This window comes from Tupaia chinensis, unplaced genomic scaffold, assembly GCF_000334495.1.
Source record: "Tupaia chinensis unplaced genomic scaffold, TupChi_1.0 Scaffold000066_1, whole genome shotgun sequence".
Lineage (NCBI taxonomy): Eukaryota > Metazoa > Chordata > Mammalia > Scandentia > Tupaiidae > Tupaia > Tupaia belangeri.
Genome location: NW_006159525.1, coordinates 9,122,430 through 9,138,319, shown reverse-complemented (window position 1 = coordinate 9,138,319; position 15,890 = coordinate 9,122,430). Strand labels below are relative to the sequence as shown.

Below are 15,890 nucleotides of genomic sequence, written 5' to 3'. Positions count from 1 at the left end.
GAGAAAGGAAAAGTGAGAAAGCAAGCTGCCAGGTCTGGAACTCTAACCTCAGTAAGCCATGTGGGAGTCCAGGGCCTTAAACACTATGCCACTTGCCAAAATGTTTTTTGTTTCAAGTCTTCTTAGTGGAACTCATATAAAATTTCCTGAAGACACTTCTGAATTCTGATATGATATTATAAAAAGCTCCTGTGAGGGCTTATTAACATTTTTAATTTAGTCCAATTTTGCCAAGTTTATTTCTCAGCAGCTCAAGAATTTTGTTGGCAGTATGAAAAAAATAACCCCAAATTGAACCATAGTAATAATTATTTCAAAACTTTCTTCCAGATTTTGTATTTGTCTTGGGCATTTTCTTCTATTCTCTTTTTATTTTTTTTTTTGTAGTTGGCAGTGAAGCTATTCCACATACCATAATTAATTACTGACTTTTAGGTTTATTACTTTTGAGGGGAAAAAGAGAGAAAGAAAATGATAAGAGCAGCAAGTCTTTCTTTTTTAGGAATTATTTATTTTATTGTATTTATTATTATTATGATTAGAGTTTTAATGTTGTTATTGGGTACATGCATTTACCAGAGAGAAACAGAGAAAAAAAGAGATAGGGAACGTGAGGCAGCGAGCCATCGGGTCTGGGAACCAGTGCCAGCCATGTGAATGTCCAGTGCCCCAACCATCATAACCCCTGACAGTCCAAGATCAGCAAGAATCTTACTGGGGAACATTTCTTTGGTGAATATTTCTTTTGATATATTTGCAAGAAAATATAATAAACATTAAGTACTCAAAATAGCTTTATAGGAAAGTAGTGCTACTATTTTGACATCTTTTGACACAAATGTTGGCTTCAGGCATGCATGCATGCACATGCGTCCATTGCTTTTCAAGCCACCCAAGTCTAGAACTTGAGCCTGAAGATGGCCCTGTGGGATCCATCAACTTTAACCATCATACCACTGGCTGATCTTATTTTGATATGTATATATTTTTAAAATTTAAATTAATGTTGGATTTGTTTGAGTGTGTGTTTATAATATATGTATATATGATATATATATATATATATATATATATATAGCTCTGTATATGAATATCTCTTTAATAACTACATAGCATTTTATAGATGGATATTTTCTATTTTCACAAGTCATCTATTGGTGGACATAGAGCTTATTGAAAATATAAGAAGACTATTACTCAACAAAGTTCTAACTACTTGTGTACTTGTAATTTCCCTTATACGAATGTAAGCAAGTTTATTTGTGGGATAAATTTACAGTAGAATTTCTGAGTTAATTTCTAGGTAGATATTAAATTTATCGGAATAATTTATTTCTTGCACATGGCTGTCACTACAAGGGATAGTAAAATTACTCTTGATTATTCATTTGCCTATTCTTTTTCTCTCTCTTTTTTTTTTATTTTGGAGAGATTTTGCTACAGGTCTTGTGTGCTCGCCAGAAAGATAGAGAGAGAAAGAGAGACAGAAAGCGAGAAATGACCTCCCAGGGGGGATGGCCATGTCACAATCCCTTCTCCTCCATTCTCCTCTTGGGATCTTGTGCACATGCACACATGCGCCTGGCATGAGTTTAAGCCACCTGGTCCGGGACTTAAACTGCAGTCAACCACATGGGAGTCCAGTGACATAGCCATTATGCCAACTGCTGGTCCCTCTTTTGCTTATTCTTTATAAAGTAGTTTGTGAAGGATAATACTGATGAGTTAAGAAAACTGTTGTATTAGAACAAAAAATGAGAGGCCAGATGGTAGCACAGCACCAAAACACTGGAAGGCTGAACCACGTGGGAGGATACAGGTTCCTCGCTGGAGACCTTCTTAAGTACACAGCCCATATGTCCCCAGGTCTTGGGGCTTACTGAAGCTCAGGGTGACTGTGGCATTAAGACCTTATTGGTACCTTGCATTCTACTACACAGTAAAAAATTAAAAATTAACTATTAAAATTTAAAAAATTATTAAGTGAAAATATCTCATATAGTCACAATTAAGGAGAGTATTTTGGATATTGTGCCTTCTTGGTAGGTATAAAATATATTTAAATTTGGAGCCCCGCCTCTGACCTGGTGGGTAAGGTGGCTGGATCCCACATGGCTGACCACATGGTGTGGATCCCTGGTTAGCAGCTTGACAAACACACCGATCATGTGTAACTGTGCCCATAATCCTGAAAAGGAGGAAGAAATAAAGGAGAAGTGATTGTGGAGTGACCATTCCCCATTGAGAGTGCTTTCTCACTTTCTCTCTCTTTGCATGTCTCTCGCCAGCGAGTGCACATGCCACCTGGCAAATTTTTTTTTTTTTTAAAAATGGTTAAAGTAGCAGTTATTCTGTAAAGAAAGTATATTTGAGTCCATTTATATGGTTGGCATTCCATACATGAGGAAGAGATAGAGTCATGCATTAACAGGTTTTATTGTGACACCATGAGAGATGAAAGAATGTCTGTGTATTAGTGAAGTTCTTACAGAAGTTACAAAAGATGACTGGGGCCATTTGCGGAAGAGCAGAATTGGGGATCAAAGAAGATGCTGTCAGCATCTTGGGTGCTGTACAGAGACCTGGTTTCTCCAATGGATATATCTGGAACCAGTCTACAGAAAAGCCAAGTGAAAAAAAAAAAATAGGAAAAGCCAAGCAACTGATGACCTAAATGAGCCTCATATGTCTGTCTTAATTATTGCACAGTGAAAGCTTTGGCTTGGGTGATGCTGAACTTCCTTCTCGTCATTTTTCTAAGTTACTGTGGGATGTCAGTGCCTATAACAAGTTCTTGTCTCCTCACTGCCTTCTTTGAATCTACATTTATATAGACGTGTGTGTGTGTGTGTGTGTGTGTGTGTGTACAAAGTACTTCAAAACATTTTTGGAAAGAATGGAGTTGAATTACAAGTTTATGGGTGCAAAAAGTTTTGAAATCCATCTGTAGCTTTTTGTACAATATGTATTTTCCAGTACATGTCTTCCATTTTAGAAGATTCCTCATTGCGTGTTCACGTATGTGTGTATTGCCAAGAATGCCGCCTATCCCAGTCCTTCTTCCATATTAGTCATATAATGGATCAGTACATATATTGCTAAGCAGTCCTGGAAAGATTGAAATAAAGGAATCATTTACCTGGTTCTTCTATTTGCCAGGTATTTACTAACTGGTCTCCATTTATAATCTTATTTAACCTCCACTCAACATTTCAGACGTGTCATTGCGCATCACCTATTAACAAAGAAATGGAGACTCAGAAAAGCTAACTTATTTTCACAAGAACACAAAGATAATAAGAAGCACATAAGAATTTGAATCCAGGGAACCACAGTTAGCGTAATGGCTATGTCACTGGACTCCCACGTAGTCGACCGCGGTTCACGTCCGGGACCCGGTGGCTTAAAACTCACGCCGGGCGCGTGTGCGTACGTGCCCAAGATCCGGAGAGGAGAATGGAGGAGAAGGGATTGCAGCGTGACCATCCCCCCTGGGGGGTGATTTCTCGCTTTCTGTCTCTATGTCTCTCTCTGTCTGTCTGGAGAGCGCACGCGCCCTATAGCGTAAAAACCTCTCCAAAAAAAAAGAATTTGAATCCAGTTGTATCTATTCTTAACCCCGGGTCTTGTCCCTTTTCCACACGTGTCAAGATGAGATCAGTCATGATCAACACTTAACATCCGTTCATCACTCACAGAATATCAGGTCTTACTGATGTGCTGAACAGGCACTGTCTCTAATAATCCTCATGCAGAAACCATTGTCGCTCTCATTTTAAAAAGAGAGGAAAGATGGCTGGGATGATAAGATTGATTCCACAAATCTATACAAATCAAGGGGAAGAAGTGCGAATCAAACTGTCAAGTTGCATTTCTGTTGTGTAGACTGAGACTTCTCTTCATGGAAATGAAAGCAGGATAAGCAGCAACTATTCGTATTTACCATGATGGATTGCCTTTCTATAGCCATCCTTTTACACTTCAGTTATATTTTTGCAGATTGTAATATATTGTATGTTTTTAAATATTTTCATTTTGTGCTAAACATTTATCTCTTAAATCCTTTCAGTCCTAATAAAAAAATACTTGGTGTCTTGCTATTGTGAAAATAGTCCCATGAAAGAAAGAATTAGGGAGGTACTTACAGCACTCGTGGTTTATCATGCACATCTTTGTCATGCTTTTAAAGCCATAAAATTATCCTTTATAATTTCAGATCTTTTTCTTTTTTTTAGTCATAAGTGGCTGAAGTAATCCATATAAACACTATACACAGTGTTCCCTTAGGACGGTGATTTCATTTCTACACAAGAATTGGAAATTACGTATGGAAAACAGACTTTTTGGTGACATTGTGTTTCCTGTTATTAAGTTGTTTCATGTAATAGAATAAAATATGTATTTTATACATTCCAGAATAATTTTTGTCACCAATGTATTGAGATAAGAGTTAAAGTTCTGTTAGGTAAGGCTTTCTCAAGTTTGATCAGCATGATACAATACTCTGTAGTCTCCGTTGCTGGCTAATAAATAATACATTTGCTTGTGAAATTGTGGGGCTAATTTATAAATAGGAATACTCAGAAAATCATATAAATAAATTTTTAAGTATTGTGAAAATAGTTCCATGAAAGAAAGAATTATAGATGTACTTACAACACCAATGGTTTATCATTTCCAACATGGTTATGCTTTTAAAGCCATAAAATTATGTTTCATAATTTCAGATTTTGTTTCCTTTTTAGTCAGTTCGTAGCAGTTCATAAGGATGTTTCACTTTCCTGTCGTTAACCCAGTTACTATACATACCACAGATAAGATTAGTGGGAGCCTTTTTTTTTATTCAGTAAGAAGAAATTTGCTTTCAGTATTTCCTCTACTCTAGTTCCCTTGACTTGCCTTTTCAGCTCTCTCCAGGGCTCCAAACACCGGCTGTGCTTCTTGACAACGCTTTTGACGTGTCTGAGAGCGGCTGCTCAGAACAGGCACTTCGGCAGTGGGAGGGGGTTCAGTTAAGGCAAAACGTTATGCCCACTTCAGTCCGTATGCATGTGGAAACATGCTCTAGGAGATTAATAAACCGAGAAGAAATTCACTATCTCCCTTAGTTGACTTTACTCAGTAGTATAATTTGTATTTATTTTATGCCCTTTGTGAAGAGATGGCTTCAGAATGGGTAATTTAGTTGAGTAGAGATGAGTAGAGTTAATATAGCTATCTCGATCCTCACTTTTATTACTAGCTTGGCTTGATAGTTACCAGAACGCCATAGATTTTTAAATGATAACTAAGCTTCTAACACTGTGTATGTAGAAACATCTGTACTGCCAAACACACACGCCTTATGGCAAAAAAAAAAAAAAAAAAACCTTAAAAACAAATTCCTAATATTAGTAATGACAAGTGGTTGAGATGATGGGCATACTGCTTATCCTGATTTAATCATAATTTCAGTACTTATACATAGTGCATAGTACTGAAAAATCACATTATAACCGTCAAGTACGTACAATTATTAAATGGTAGTTGAAAAGAAAATAAGAAAGACCTAAAACTCAATAGTCCAGCTCTCCCACCGTGGAACGCTGTGGAATGAAGTGCGATAGTGTTTTACGGCAAGCTGAAGGAAATCAGTAAAGTACACTTTATTTCAAGGCAAAACATTTTTTTTAAATCCATGCATAGTTTTTTAATAATACTTTTTTTTTTTTTGAGAGGTTTTCGCTATAGGGTGCATGCGCTCGCCAGACAGACAGAGAGAGACATAGAAAATCGCCCCCCCAGGGGCGATGGTCACACCGCAATCCCTTCTCTTCCATTCTCCTCTCGGGATCTTGGGCACGCACGCACACGCGCCCAGCATGAGTTTTAAGCCACTGGGTCCGGGACGTGAACCGCGGTCGATTATGTGGGAGTCCAGAGACATAGCCATTACTCTAACTGCTAGTTCCCAATAATACTTTTTAAAAGTATTATTCTGTTTTCAAAATTCCCATGGACTTTTTAAAGATCCATGTAAACAGTTAAAAACATAGAAAAAACACTTTCTCAGTAAAAGTGTTCTGAAAACTTTTTTATCTGAGTGCTATCCACAATTGTCATACACACACACACACAAACGCACAGAGCTACTGCTACACGCTGAATTCTATTTTCACTTTCCAGGCAATACTCATATTCTGATGCATACCCTACCTCATTTTGTAGGGTGAGTCAACCGCAGAACTGTTTTTGGAAAAAGCCCAAGTCTTTCCCATTTCACTATGTTCTGACAGAGTTTGCTGTGATATCCGAGGACATTAAGTGTCAAAGAAGAGAGTTGGGAGTAGGAGAAAGTGATTCAAAGGAGTAGGTGTATCCACTAAGAAATTTGAGCAGCATCAGGTCACACCAGCACGACTAAGATCAATAGGACAAACTGGCCACTTAATTGAATGGAATAACCATTAGGTAGAGTGTAAAATATTAACAGACAGAAATATTGGCTAGAACTGGCTGCTTGGATTCAATGCAATAAACTTACTTTTATTACATGACCCTTTTGCTATAAAATGAGTGTCAATTGATGAAGAGAATGAACTAGAGATGCGAATTAATCATCCTTATTGTTGACTTCTTATTTCTCTCACTTCTTTTCTCTTCATACAATTTACCAATATAAAAGGGACAAGGTGAATGTGCCCTTTAAAATATATTAACTTTATTCATGATAGAAAGTTTATGTGCACATAAGAGAGATGTCCCACCATCTAGGGCGCCTGTCCACCCACCCAGAGTATTTTCAGGTCTCCTCGAGAATTCAAACCTGCAGCCAGTCATTTGACTTCCCACACTGCAGTGCAGTTTGCTACTGACTGAGCCACTAGTCTGCACCCAAATGTGCCCTTTTATAAAATTAGAAGGACTTCTGTGTCATATATGTCGAAATCGCTAAAATAATGGATTTTAAATGTTCTTACCACAAAGAAATTATAAATATGTGAAGTAATGGATATGTGGTGTACACTATCTCTCATATATATACATACATATGATTATATATATAATTTTTTAAATAATTATTTCTTGCATGAGGGAGGGACATAGAGAAAAGCAAGCACTTTCTTTTTTCTTTTTTAAAGGTTTTTGCTATAGGGCACGTGCATTCGACAGAAAGACAGAGACAGACAGAGAAAGAGTGAGAAGTCGCCCCCCAAGGGGGATGGCCACACTGCAATCCCTTCTCTTCCATTCTCCTCTCTGGATCTTGGACACGCACTCACACGCACCCGGCGTGGGTTTAAACCACCAAGTCTGGGACTCAAACCACAGTCGACTAAATGGGAGTCCAGCAACACAGCCATTATGCCAACTGCTGGTCCCAAAGCAAGCACTTTCAAAAGGGTCTCACACCACAATCTCCCCTACCCTAGCCTTGCAGTCAGCAGGGATGATGGGCTCATCTATGCTTGCCTAGAATGTGTAGGTTGACTCAGGATCCAAAACCCAATCTTGCATATGGATTCCAGCATTACAGAACATTGTGCTACCACTGTGACAGCTTGGATCTTTTCTTCGTTTTTTTATATTAGCTGTTCTCATCCTCTCTTTTAGGGGAAGAGTGGGAAGGTAGACTCAAAATGTATCTCATTCACATCCTATTAAGCATGTACTAACACAAAGGCATCCTAATAATACTGTCGTTCTGTCTAGGAATATATTTTGTATTTGAGTGCTTTTGGTCTCCAGCACATATTGGCATCACATGATATACTCTGCAGTACTCATGCTTTGGTGAGAATTAGCACAGCACAGAGGTAAAGAAGGGCTCTGCAACAAGGCTGAAGGGATGCAAGTCCAGTTCTACTTTATCACTATTTGCTTTTGCACTGATTAAGTGCTTCTAGTTTTTCTCAGCTGTAAACTGTGGAGACTTATAGCACTCACTTCATACACAGCTGCATTGTAAAGATATTAAGTGATCGTCTAAACAGCAAATATCATAGCACCTGGCACTTGAAAGTACACAGTAACTCTTTGTTCTCTTTTCATCATTACTACACTATTTTTTTCTAATGCATACACAGCAAAAACAAAAAAAAGTATCTATTTAGGTAGATTTTGAGAAAGAGAAATGAAGCTTCACTTCTAAAGTCCACAGTTAATGTCTATAGTGCCTCATTGACCCAAATTCAGTTACTTCTTTTCCCTGGAACATGGTAAAATATGCCTATTGTCTTATCTTCCTCACACCTGGAGTGAACAATGGAGTTAGATTATCTACAAGTGCCAAGTCTCCGCTGTTTGTTCCAGGAAAACATTTATTGTTACGCTTGTCTTTGGACCATCAAATGTTTTTCCTACCTGATGTCCTTTCTTTTTCTGACAGCCTTTGATAGCTTCCTGTTTTCAGAACTAGGCTCTGAAGACCTCATACATGTAAATGGAGGTCCTATTACAAACCAACGTTTGAATTGTTAGAGTACTTGAAAAGTTAATTAAATGTTTTAAGACTTAATATTATTCCAATTTTTTTTCCCAGGAGGTGCATGAACTCACCAAATAGTGACAGAGAGGGAGAAAGCGCCCCCCCATGAGGCATGATCATGTTACAATCCCTTCTCCTCAATTTCTCCATTGTGTTGGGATTTTGGCATGCACACACGTGTACTTCATGTATATTTCAAGCCACTGGGCCCAGGATTCCAAGTGAACTAGATCATGAGAGATCTGCTCCCATAACCACTAGGATACAGAGCCAGCCCAAGACTTAATGTTATCCTTTAAATGTTCTATTTGATAGATATCCTCATCTAGATTTGATATTACTGTCTCATCCTTTCTCCTCACAAATACACTGAAAACTGCTTCACAAAAGCAAGCATGTTCTCTACATGTAAGGACTGTATACGTAATGTTTTCAGAATTAACACTACCCATTATGATGACTTATTTGCTTCTTGATGAACCGCAATTGAACACATTTTTGTGACAGTCTTCTTATTATTTTATTTTAAACTGATGAATAATAATTATAGGCCAAGATGCAGTGGCATAGTAACAGAAAAATGCTCTGTGCTACTGGAGGCCATATGGAAAAATGAAGATTTGGTTCCTGGATCAACCTGCACATGGCAGAGATACACGGAGGCATCCATGAACCAGGTTGGAGGCAGGTGTAAGGATCGTGTGTGAGACCCTTTCAAGGTGCCGTCTTTCTCTCTCTCAGTCTTCCTCTCTTTGTCTCATCCAAGAAAGAACTAAACTTTAGGAAAAAATCATCAGAAAGTAGAAATAGGTTCTACCAGTTACTTAAAACTATCTTAGAGATAAAATGGAAGGAGAATGTGGGAGGGAAGAGTGCAAGAAAGGAAATTGGAGGGGAAAATGAAGAAATAAAATATCTTTATTTGTGAGACACAGATATAGTTTGTTATCTGTTAATGAGGATGTGTATATTATTCTCTACTGGACCGAGATGTGTATCATGCTGGATATAATCTCTTTACAATCTGAATGATATATAGTGATTAAGTGTATAAATAATAATAACAATAATAAAATTGAAAAAAGAAAAAAATTATCTTAAAACCGTAATCATTGTAGCAATGTAATTCCAGCATGAGAATAAAGGTAGAAATGTAGCCAGTTGTAATGATGCAGTGGTTATGCAACACTTCACATGCTGAAACCACATGAGAAGATCTCAGGGTTCACGCCCTGAGGCCTCCCTGTATGCACCAGATATGTGCACACGTGTGTCCATTATCCATGCTGGCTGTGGAAGACCCTGTCAGGGTGCCCGCCAATCTCTCTCTCTTTCCTGAAATAAATAGGCAACTTTAGAAAATACGGGTAAGTCTAATAAGATATTTCGCTTAGAAGCATCTATATGAACAAATCTATATGAACAAGTGGTGTATATGTCAGGTACTCTCAGAAGTCAGTGTGATAAATAAGAGTTAATCATTAACACAGGAATGATATCTATGGACTATTGAAATTTGGTATTTATCAACACAAATTAAGACATGACATGTAAACAATGAAGTCAAAATTTATAAAAATTCTTGTTTCTACAGTAACAACACAAAAACATGATATAAAATTAAACACCTTAAATTTTTCCCCCCACTGGCATTATAAATAAGTTTTTTTTCCTTTTTTTAATGGAGAACTTTACAGTCTTTTATCTATTAAATGTTTCTTCACTTTGCTGTTCACATACACCCTCTATCACCCACTGTTCACCATCCACTCCCCCCCTTATATCTCTGGTATCTACCCTTATCCTCTACACTATCATATCTTCAGGTCTTTCAATATCAGCCAGAGTGCAGACATTCAGTAAATATTGAGTGGGGATATATAGTGTGTATCTTTCAAAGGCTGGCTCACTTTGCTCAACATTAAATCTTCAATATTAATCCACTTTGTAGCAAATAGGGTCTCATTGTTTTTTATGGTGGTGATATTTCGTAGTATATATGTGCCACAGTTTTTCAACATAGTCATTAGTTTTTGGACACTTAGATTGATTCTATGTCTTAGCAATTGTGAATAATGCAGCAATAAACATAGACATGCAATGACTTTCTGACTGTTTTTCTGACTTTTGGGTAAGTACAAATGAGTGGGTTTTCAGGGTCATATGGCAGTTCTATTTGTATGTTTTTGTTTTTCTGTTTGTTTGTTTGTTTTAGAGGTTTTTGCTATAGGGCGCGTGCACTCACCAGACAGACAGAGAGAGACAGAGAGACAGACAGCGAGAAATCATCCCCCAGGGGGGATGGTCACGCCGCAATCCCTTCTCCTCCATTCGCCTCTTGGGATCTTGGGCACGCACACACACGCGCCCGGCGTGAGTTCTAAGCCACCAGGTCCTGGACGCAATCCGCAGTCAACCACGTGGGAGTCCAGCGACATAGCCATTACGCTAACTGCTGGTTCCCAGCCCAGCATGAGTTTTAAGCCACCGGGTCTGGGACGTGAACCGCAGTCGACTATATGGGAGTCCAGCGACATAGCCACTACGCTAACTGCTGGTCCTCTATTTGTACGTTTTTAAGGAGTCTCTATATTGTCTTCCACAGAAGCTGTACTAGTTTACCTTCCCATCAACAGTGTGAGAGGGTTCCCTTTTCACTTCAGCCTCACCAGCACTTGTCATTCTTTAGTTGTTTGAGCCTTGCTATTCTAACTGGGGATAAATGGTATCTCATTGTGGTTTTAATTTTCATTTACCCTATGACAAGAGACCTTGAATAATTATTCATATACCTTTTGGTCATTCATAAGTCTTCCTTGAAGAATTGACTATTCAATTAATTTGTTAACTGTTTAATTGGATATTTCTTTGTTTTTGTTTTTGTTATTATTAAGGTGCTTGAGTTTCCTGTATATTCTGATTACCAATCCCTTGTCTGAAAAGTAATTTGCAAATATTTTCTCCCATTCTCAGGGTTGTCTTTTCGCTCAAATTGTCATGTCCTTTGCCATGAAGAAGTTTTTTAGTTTAATGCAATCCCACTTGTCTGTTTTAGAATTATTGCTTGTGCTTTAGGAGTCATATTTAAGAAATCTGTGCCAATTCTAATATCTTCCCGAGTTCCCTCTAAGTTTTCTACAGGTAGTTTTATCATTTAAGACATTACAGTTAAGTCTTTGATCCATTTTGAATTGATTCTTGTTAGCAGTGAGAGATAGGGATTCAGTTTCATTTTTCTGCTGATGGATATCCAGTTATTCCAGCACCAATTGCTGAATAGATGTTCTTTTCTCCACTGCATTGTCAAGTACACTTGTCAACGATGAGTTTGCTGTATGATTTGGGGATTATGTTTGGATTCTCGATTCTGTTCCATTGATCATTGTGGCAATTTTTGTGTCAATACCATTTTGATTATCAATGCTTTGTAATATATTTTGAAGTTGAGTCTCCTATTTGATTCTTTTTCCCACAGTATAGCCTTGGTAACACGATGTTTTTTGTGATTCTAGATAAAGACTGTAATTTTTTTCTATTTGTGTGAAGAATGTCACAAACAATTAGATCGAAATGACAATGATATGTAAATTAATTTGGGTATAACTGACTTTTTATTATACTGATTATTTTTAATACATCATGTCATACTCATATTTTTCAGTTTTTCATAGTTTTCTTTGTAGAGTTCTTTCACTTATTAGATTTATTTCTAGATCTTTGTGTTATGACTGTAAGTGGGATGTCTTTCTTCAATTCTCAGTCTGTTCATTGTCGGTGTATAAAAATACTATAGACTTCTGTCTATTGATTTTTTTATCCTGCTACTTTATTGAGCTAATTTATCACTAGGAGTTCTTTCATGGCTTCTTTAAGATTTTATATGTATATAATCATATTGTTTGCAAATAGGTATGGTTTAGCTTCTTCTTTCCTATCTGGATGCCTTTTATTCTTGTGTTCTTGCCTAATTTAACTGACTGGGATTTTTAGTACTATGTTGAAAAGGAGTGGAGAAGCCTTGGGCAGCCTTGTCCTATTCCAGTTCAAGTGGGAAAACTTTCAGCTTTTTCTCTTTCAATATGATGTTAGCAATGGATTTGCCATATATGCTTTTTTTTTTTTTTTGAGAGGTTTTTGCTATAGGGTGTGTGTGCTCACCAGACAGATAGAGACAGAGAGAGAGAAAGCGAGAAATCACCCCCCAGAGGGGATGGTCATACCGCAATCCCTTCTCCTCCATTCTCCTCTCGGGATCTTGGGCACGCATGCACACGCGCCCAGCGTGAGTTTAAGCCACCGGGTCCGGGACTCGAACCGCGGCCGACCACATGGGAGTCCAGCGACATAGCCATTACGCTAACTGCTGGTCCCAGATTTGTCATATATGCTTTGAAGATGTTGAGAACTATCCATTCTAGCCCAACTTTGCTGAGGGTTTGACCATGAAGGGGTATCATATTTTATCAAATGCTTTTTCTGCAGGTATAGATATAGATTATATGGTTTTAAGCTTTCTGTTAATGTGATGGATTACTTGTGTACATTGAACTATTTGTCCATCCCTGGGATAAAGTCTATTTGGTCATGGGGTATAATCTTTTCAATGTGCTGTTGGATTTTGTTGGCTAATACATTGTTAAGAATTTTTGCATCAATATTCATCAGGGAATTCCGTCGGTAGTTTTCCTGTTTTGTAATGTCCTATTTTTATTGTGGTATCAAGGTGATGGAGACTTCATAGAATGAGTTTGGAAGGGTTTCCACCTTGCGAATCTTTAGAAATAGTTTGAAGAAAATTGGGGTTAGCTCTTCAAAAGTTTTGTAGAATTTAGAAGTGAAGCCATCTGGACCTGGGCTTTTCTTTGTTGGGAGACTATTACTGATTCAATCAAGTGGTGACTTGTTATTGGTCTATACAGGTTTTCTATTTCATCCTGATTCAGCCTAAGTAACTTGTATGTGTTCAAAACTTTGTCCATCTAATTGTACTCTCTCATATTTATTTGTGTTTCTGATATATTGGCTAGAATATTGCGAGTTCTTTTTGTTTTTGTTTTTGTTTTGTTTTTTACTGATTTTTACCTATGTTTCCTTTTCTGTTTTCTAAATTAGTCTATTAAATGGTTTGTCAAATTGTCTATCCTCTCAAAAAAAAAAAAACAGCTTTTTGTTTTATTTAGTTTTTGTATATTTCTAGTATAATTTCTTTGTATGTCCTGGACTTGGATTTTCATATGCCTCCCTAGGTTTGGAAAAATTTAACTAATATATCATGAAATAAATTTTCTAAGTCTTTGCTCACCTTTTTGTCTTCTGGAACACCTATTATGTGAATATTCAACCATTTAATGGTGTCTAGGATTTCCCATATGCTGTCTTCATCTTTAATGGTAATTTTTCCATTCTTCTCAGTTGCTTCGACTAAGACAAAACTTTTGTCTTCAAGGTCAAAGATTCTTTCTTCTGGATAGTCTAGCCTGTTAATACTCTTAAGGAAGGTTTTGATTTCCTGCATCATATTCTGTATCTCCAGAAGTTCTGTTTGATTCTTTTTTAGGGTGTCTATCTCTTTTTTGGAATTCCCCCTTCAAGTCATAGAAAGATTTTATATCCTGCAATTAGTTGTCTGTTTGCTCTTATATCTCATTGAATTTTGTTATGATGAATATTCTGAAATCTTTCTATGATATTTCTGTGATTTCTTGTGCTTTATCCATTGTTAGTTAGGAGTCATTGTGCTCCTTTGGGAGGAAGTATTTCCTGGTCTTCTCATATTCCTTGAGGCTCTGCTGTGATTGTTAGTCACCTGGTGATGGACTCCTTGCTACTCCTTTGGAGTAGGTTTCTATAGTAGTGTTCTCATGTGCTTCGCTATGATGTGAGTTAGTGCTGTGCCAGTTTCCCTCTTCCACTGTGGATATCAGTGTGGTATTCACAGTGGGAGTTTGGGGGTCAGATTTACAGAGAGAAGTTTATTTCCTTTTTCTTCTGGGGTGAGTGTGGAGAGAGAATCCTCCAGACCCTCACTGTGTTTAGCTATGTGGCTTCTATGTACCCAAACCTCTCTAGTCTCAATGTAGCTGAGGACTAAAGTAGGAAGCTAGAGCATAAATTGATGTCCAAAATGGTGCATTTTGTGATGACAGGATTAAGCCAGGTGGCCCCGCTTTCCCTCTTCTTCTAACTCTATGACTTCTGGAACTGGGGTGGGGTCTTCAAAACTGAGATAGTACCTCCTCCCACATGCTAGGCTCGTTTAAACATTATTGTAAAGATTTTAAAATAAAGATCTAATTTAAAAATTAAAGATGTGTCTTGGTTATGAGATTAGACCATTTGGCCCTGCTTTCCCTCTCCTCTTAGATGGGTACAAGAAACATCTTTAATTTTTAAATTAGTTCTTTATTTTAAAATCTTTAAAATAATTTTTAAGTGGAAGAGCAATAGTTAAAAATTAATTCAGATGAATACATTCTAGAAAAATATATACTTTTTAAAGGTAAATAAAAACCAATGGCAACTTTTTTAGTAGGGGCAGTAGTCCAATCCTGGCATAAAAGCATTTGCCACAGTTAGAAAGATATTTCTTTTTTCTTTTTTATTTTTTAAATATAGAACGCTTCACATATTTGCATCTCATCCTTGCGCAGGGGCTATGCTAATCTTCTCTGTATCATTCCAATTTTAGTATATGTGCTGCCGAAGCAAGCACCTAAGACTACAAAAGTACATATAGTCAAACTTTCAAAGGCTTTGTGGGCTACTATGTCTCATAAAAAGGATAATTCTATCAACTAGAATAAGTGACTGCTGGTGATAAAGCCAAAAAGCAAAACATGTTCTTGTATTCACCTGGAATACAGGTTAAAGAACTCAGAGGGAGTGTTCTTACCTCACAGTTATGACAATTAAAATCAGCAGAGATCACAAAATAAGTAGCTTTATTACCAAAACCTCTCCCAGCTTAACTCCAACTTGGATTCAAATCAAGCATTTCACCCTAAGGGTAGACAGAGGATGTGGATCTATTTATTCCAGTCTCTTCCCCCCCCCCCCCCTTTAATATATATTTGGCATGCAATAAAAAAAATATGAGACAAAGTAGCAAACAAATATAATTCATACTAAAACAAAAGGGGGAGCGAGGTGAGAAGTAGGAAATATAAGGAGATGGAAAGAAGTCCCAGCTATTGAAATGATTAGGAAGCGACTTAAAAATAACCTCTGAGAAGTTGGATAACAGAAGTGAGCAGAAGGTGATATTCAGCAGCGAGAAATAACTTATAAATATGAACCAAATGGAAATTCTAAAAATCATAAAGCATAGATCACAATTCCATCAGTGGGTTTAAAAACAGATTGCCTACAGCAGAGGGAAGAATCAGTGAACTTAGACATAACACACATTATTCAGTTTGCAATG

At 37.3% G+C, this 15,890-nt stretch overlaps 1 long non-coding RNA gene and 1 other non-coding gene across 3 annotated transcripts in view; both read right to left on the bottom strand.

Moving 5' to 3' along the window:
* The window catches only part of LOC102483837 (uncharacterized), an 87,741-nt gene that overhangs the window by 47,189 nt on the left and 24,662 nt on the right, over nucleotides 1–15,890 (bottom strand). The window lies entirely within an intron of this gene.
* Nucleotides 15,073–15,179, bottom strand: LOC114005308 (U6 spliceosomal RNA). The gene has a single exon (XR_003547179.1). It is a non-coding gene; the product is annotated as a U6 spliceosomal RNA (small nuclear RNA).